Genomic DNA, 5,975 nt, shown 5'->3' on the forward strand with positions numbered 1-5,975 from the left:
GGGGCAGGGGTCTCAGGAGTCCAGGGCAGGGGGCCACAGAGGAGGGTTTCACATTTCCCCCCTCTCCTTGTAATTTAGAGAAGACCCAATCATGGGTCTAGGTTGGGGCCCCTAATAAGGGGTTCTAAGGGCTGATACTGGGACCTCAGGACCATGAGTTGTACTGTACTCACTCATTTTTTAATGAAGGCAACCAGCCAATTGATGATACATGGCCCAATAGTTATTATTAACAGAAGGAGGACTGTAGGTCCAGTTAAGGCAGAGATTAAGGTGGTGAGCCAGGGAGACCAATTAAACAGTTGCTCATACCATCCAGGGTCCTTTTGTTCTCTATCCCTGATACTTTTCCTGAACAGAACCATAGAATCTCTAATCACCCCAGAGTGGTTACCATAAAAGCAACCTTTTTCTTTTAGGGCTGCACACAAGCCCCCTTGTTGCATAAGAAGGAGGTCAAGACCTCTTCTATTCTGTAAGTTGACCTCAGCTAATGAGTTTAGGGATTGTTCTAATTTAGTTACAGAGTGTTCCAGACTCTTGAGATCTGCATCAATTGCTATCTGGAAAGCCTTGTAGTTTTGGTTCTGTAAAATTAAGGCCAAGGTACCCACTCCAGTCACTCCAGCTATACCTAGTCCAATTAAGGAGGATAACAAAATGGCTGCTGTCCCTATGGTGCTCTTAGTTCTGGGGGAGGAAAGGGGTGAGTAGGCTAGTTCCATCTGGGTCTCCTCATAGTAAGTCATCTTGGGGAATAGCTGTACCATGACACAGTAATCTTTTGTGTTGTTAAGGATGGTTCCGTAAATGCAGGGAGTCAAACCAGTAGAGCAAGCCCACCATCCAGAAGTGGCAGAGTAATAGGTATCATTTGAAACAGAGACTGTGTTGTTACATAGGCCTGTTGGGGCCTGGACACCAGGGAACAGGGCACAGGTCCCTGCCCCAGTTACCTGTTGGAGAGAAAGTTTTCCTTGCTATCCCCAGGAGCATTGGTTACTAGCAACTTGGGAGTAGTTACCTATTACAGTTATGCCTGTATAGAAGGGTGGCTGGGCACTCAAACAGAGCCAGCACTCCACAGTTAGGTTTGTCTTGGAGGCATTGAGCACCTCGAAAGTGGTGGTAACCAGCAGCCAAATAGGGTGGCCAGGGGTGGAGCTGCTGGTGCCCCTGCAGTTACTGCTTTCCCCCCAAAGACTGTTGTATTTTCCCTTGGCAGCAGGTGCTTAGGGCTGGAGTTGGATTTAGGGCTGGAGTTGGGTTTTAGGGGAACTAAGACTAGATTGGGGCCAACACTTTGGGGTATCAGAGAAGTGGGGGTTTCTTTTCTGAGGATGGTAGTGAAAAGCTCCCCCCTCTGGCTAAAGTCATAAATTCCCAATCCCCAAGTTTTCCCCACCTCCCAAGTGGTGTCTCTTTTTCCTGCATCAGTAAACACCACCTCAACAGGGTTGCAGACTGTTTTCATAGAATATGTTTCAACCCTCTGGCTGTGGCAAATTATATCAGGTGTGTTATTATGGACCACCTTGATAAGATCATCTTTAATGGGGGCTGTCCTATAGACGTCCCCCATGCTCACACAATCCCAGGACTTACAAAAATAATTGCTGGCTACCCCACATACTTTTCTCCAGTCTCTTCCCCTGTTCCCAGGACAGACATAAAAATAAGCATGACGCAGCCCCCAATGGTCCTGTTCAGGGAGTAAGCGGCAGAGTTCAAAGCCTAAATCTGGGTACCAGGGGTTTAGTGAGGCTGTCTTGGACGTCTGGACCAGGATGTCTCCAGTTGAAGTGTCCATGAGCTGCCAGGTGAGATTGTAGAGTTGGTGAGGGTTAGCAGTTATACATACATCCATTCCAAGCAGCAGAGTGAACATCAAGAGCAGCACAGCCTTAGCTTGAGGGGATTGTCCATGTCCTTGTGGACCTTCCATGTTGTAGGATCCATAGAGGTCGGTGGAGGGCGAAGGTCGTCTGGGTCTGGGTGTGGATTCGCTAGTTGGATGTGGGTGTGTTGAATCTAGGTGGCAACTCCATCTACCTTTACTGCAGTCAGGGTTGTGAGGAGCACCATGTATGGTCCTTTCCAGCGAGGTTCCAGGGTCTCTCGGTGGTGTCTGTGGACATAGACCCAATTGCCAGGCCGGTAGTTATGTGGGGTAGGAGGAGGAGGAGCAGACTCATAGATAGCTTTCAGGTGGGGCCACACATCCGTGTAGGTGTGTGCTACAGCCTCAAGAGAATCAAGCAATTGAAAGTTATCAAAGAGCAAGCAATTCAGATTTTATATTGGGAAGGATGGGAGAGGGTCTTCCAAACACGATTTCATATGGAGTTAAACCCAACAGATAGGGTGAGTTTCATACCCTATATGGAGCAAAGGGAAAGAGAGCCACCCAGTCCCTGCCAATCTTCATGGTTAATTTAGTTAGGGTCTCTTTTAGGATTCTATTCATCCTCTCTACCTGTCCAGAACTCTGGGGCTGGTAGACAAAATGTAATTTCCATTTTGCCCCCAATATTTTTGCCAACTCTTGTGTTACCTGAGAGGCGAATGCTGGTCTGTTGTCTGAGCTCAGAAGAGCCAGCATACCGTAACTTGGAAGAATGTCTTCCAGTAGCCGCTTGGTGACAATTTGTGCAGTCTCATGCTTGGTAGAGCTTGCCTCAGTCCATCCTGAAAAAGTATCTACCAAAACTAAAAGATATTTGTAACCATATTTACCAGGTTTTATCTCTGTAAAGTCCATTTCCTAGTGGGCTCTAGGCTGGGGGCCCCTCAACTGGATCCCCTGTTCTTTGTGAAGGTTTTCAGTATTCGTCAGCCTACAGCTAAGACATTTGGAGGTGATTGAAATGACATGTAATGGGAGATTCAGAATCTTGAGATTAGCGTTTCTCAGGAGGTTTTCTGTCTTTCGAGTGCCCAGGTGGGTGCACTGATGGATGTGATTGAAAAGATCTTTGGCTAGGTTACTTGGCAGGATAATCCTGCAGTCCCCTGTATGCCATCAGGAATCAATCTTTTGGGTCATGGGAAGTTTGTGTATCAGCCTCAGGTCTTCCTGAGAATAATCAAGTTGGTCTGGTAGCATGGTTGGCCCTAGGTTCGGCAGATGGATAACCAGGGCTAAGGTTGCTTTCAGGGCCATCTCCTTGGCAACCTGGTCTGCCTTCTGGTTTCCTCAGGCTATAGGCATATCTGTCTTTGGTGCCCAGGGCAATGGATGATAGCCAGTTTCCTGGGTAGCCATAGAGCAGCCAGTAGCTGTGAGCAGCCCTCTCTCCTGGTAGATGGCCCCATGTACATGGGCTGTGGCAAAGGCATATCAGCTATCCATACACACATTCAAATTTTTGTCCTTGCCTAATTTAAGGGCCTGGGTCAAGGCTATCAGCTCAGCCCTCTGGACTGAAGTCCCCGCAGGTAGAGCCACTGACCAGACAGTTTCAGTCTCTGTTACTACCGCTGCCCCTGCATACCTCTGTCCATTCTGCACAAAACTGCCATCAGTAAACCAAGTGGCTTCTGCATCAGGAAGTGGCTGATCAGTCAGGTCTTTTCTGAGCCTGTGTACTTGGCTCAAGATCCCCATACAATCATGCAAGGGCATGTCCAGATCTGGATCAGGCAGCAGGGTGGCCAGATTGAGGGTTGTGCTTGGGAGGAAATGAATCCTTTGGGGGGTTAAGAAGCAAGCTTTGATAGTGAGTCATTCGGGCATTTCTCAACCAGTGGTCGGGTGGCTGCTTGAGAACTCCATCGATGGCATGAGGGGTTGTGATACATAATTTTTGTCCTAAGGTTAACTTGTCCACATCTTTGACTAGAAGAGTCATGGCTGCTATAATTCACAAACATGGCAGCCACCCAGCAGCAACCGGGTCCAGTTTTTATGATGGATATGCCACCGGCCTATTCCAGGGCCCCAGAGCCTGAGTTAGGACGCCTTTTGCCACCCCCTTCTTTTCATCTATGAACAGATGAAAAGGCTTAGTAACATCAGGAAGTCCTAGGGCTGGGGAGGCTAGGAGGGCCTGTTTGATCTTACTGAAGGCCTCTTCCTGGACCTCCATCCAAATGAAGGGCTCGCTTTCCCATGTGACTTCATAGAGGGGCCTCGCCAGTTCAGTGAATCCTGGGATCCACAAGCAGCAGAATCCTGCTGATCCCAGGAACTCCCTCACCACCCTCCAGGAATGAGGGGTGGGTATATTCAGCACTGTTTCTTTCCTGGCATCTGTAAGCCATCTTTGTCCTTATTTTAATATGTATCCCAAATAGGTGACCTCTCTCTGGCATATTTGGGCTTTCTTGGCAGATGCCCAATATCCTAGTCTACCTAGGGTTGCCAGGAGGTCTCTAGTTCCCTGCTGACACTGTGAGGAGTCATCAGAAGCTATCAAGATGTCATCCACATATTGTAATAGGGTGAGCTTGGGGAGTTCCAGCTGGTACTCACCCAGGTCTTCATGGAGAGTCTCATCAAACAGGGTGGGCAAATTTTTGAATCCCTGTGGCAGGCGGGTCCAAGTCAGCTGCCCGTTGAAGCCAATCTCCTGGTCTTGCCATTCAAAAGCAAAGAAGGGCTGGCTCTCTTTGGCCAGAGGCAGGCTAAACAAGGCATCTTACAAGTCTAAGACCATGTACCAGTTTCTGGAAAGTGGCAAGGAACTCAGGAGAGTGTAAGGATTAGGTACCGTTGGATGAACATCCATAACATGCTTGTTTACGTCTCTCAAGTTCTGGACCGGCCGGTAGTAGAGGCCGGTTTTTGATGTAACCTAAACTCATCTTCTAGTTGTAGGGTGACTACTTGGATCAGGTGGCCTTCTTGATCAGTCATTTGGGCACCACTTGGGGTGAAATGAATGTGGCACTCATTTCTCCAAGCTCAAGGATTTGTACCCCTCCTCAGGCCCTGCCTCGCCCAGCAGGTTTTTCTGGGCAATCTTTTATCCAGTGGCCCATCTTTTTGCAATAGGCACATTGGTTCTTCTGTAACCTCAGTTGCCCTTCCCAGGGTTTCCTACCTGGGTCTGCAGAGAGGTAGCACAGTTGACGTTCCCGCTCATCAGGCAACCTTGCGGTCATAACCAGAAGGATCTTAGCAAAGTCTCAGGTCTGCTTGGCGCTAGTAGCAGCTGCTGCTCAAGCTTGCTCTATCCAGATGGGGGAGCCGGTGGGCTGCCAGCCCCATGACCCCTGTTGGCTCAGGCTGTGGGGAACTCCTTTAGCCAGGTGGAAACCTCCTCCTTTGATGTAGAGGCTGGTTTTTGATGTAATCTAAACTCATCTTCAGGTTGTAGGGTGAGTACCTGAATTGGGTGGCCTTCTTGATCAGTCATTTGGGCTCCACTAGAGGTGAAATGAATGTGGGCTCCAATTTTGGTGAGTAAGTCTCTGCCCAGGAGTGGGTAGGGGCACTCTGGCATGACCAGGAAGGAGTGGGACACCCGGCCCCTGTCCAGGTCCACTTTTCTTTGGGTGGTCCATGAGTATTGGTTCATGTCAGTAGCCCCCTGTACTCAGGACTCTTTATGTGGTAGTTTTCCTTGGGGCTTAGTTAATACCAAGTATTGGGCATCCGTGTCTACATGGAAGCTCACAGGCATCCCCTCCACTTTGAGGGTTACCCTAGGTTCAGGGAGAGGATCCGAACCCCTACCCCCCTAGTCACTCATTTCTCCGAGCTCGAGGATTTGCACTCCTTCTCGGGCCCTGCCTCACCCAGCAGGTTTTTCTGGGCAATCTTTCATCCAGTGGCCCATCTTTTTGCAATAGGCACATTGGTTCCTCTGTAACCTTGGTTGCCCTTCCCAGGGTTTCCTACCTGAGTCCACAGAGGTAGCGCAGTTGGCAGTCCCGCTCATCAGGAGACTTTGTAGTCATAGCCAGAAGGATCTTAGCGAAGTCTCAGGTCTGCTTGGCACTAACAGCGGCTGTGGCTCGAGCCTGTTTTT

The sequence above is a fragment of the Nannospalax galili genome, unplaced genomic scaffold (genome assembly GCF_000622305.1).
Source record: "Nannospalax galili isolate Female #2095 unplaced genomic scaffold, S.galili_v1.0 scaffold743, whole genome shotgun sequence".
In the NCBI taxonomy this organism is placed as follows: Eukaryota; Metazoa; Chordata; class Mammalia; order Rodentia; family Spalacidae; genus Nannospalax; species Nannospalax galili.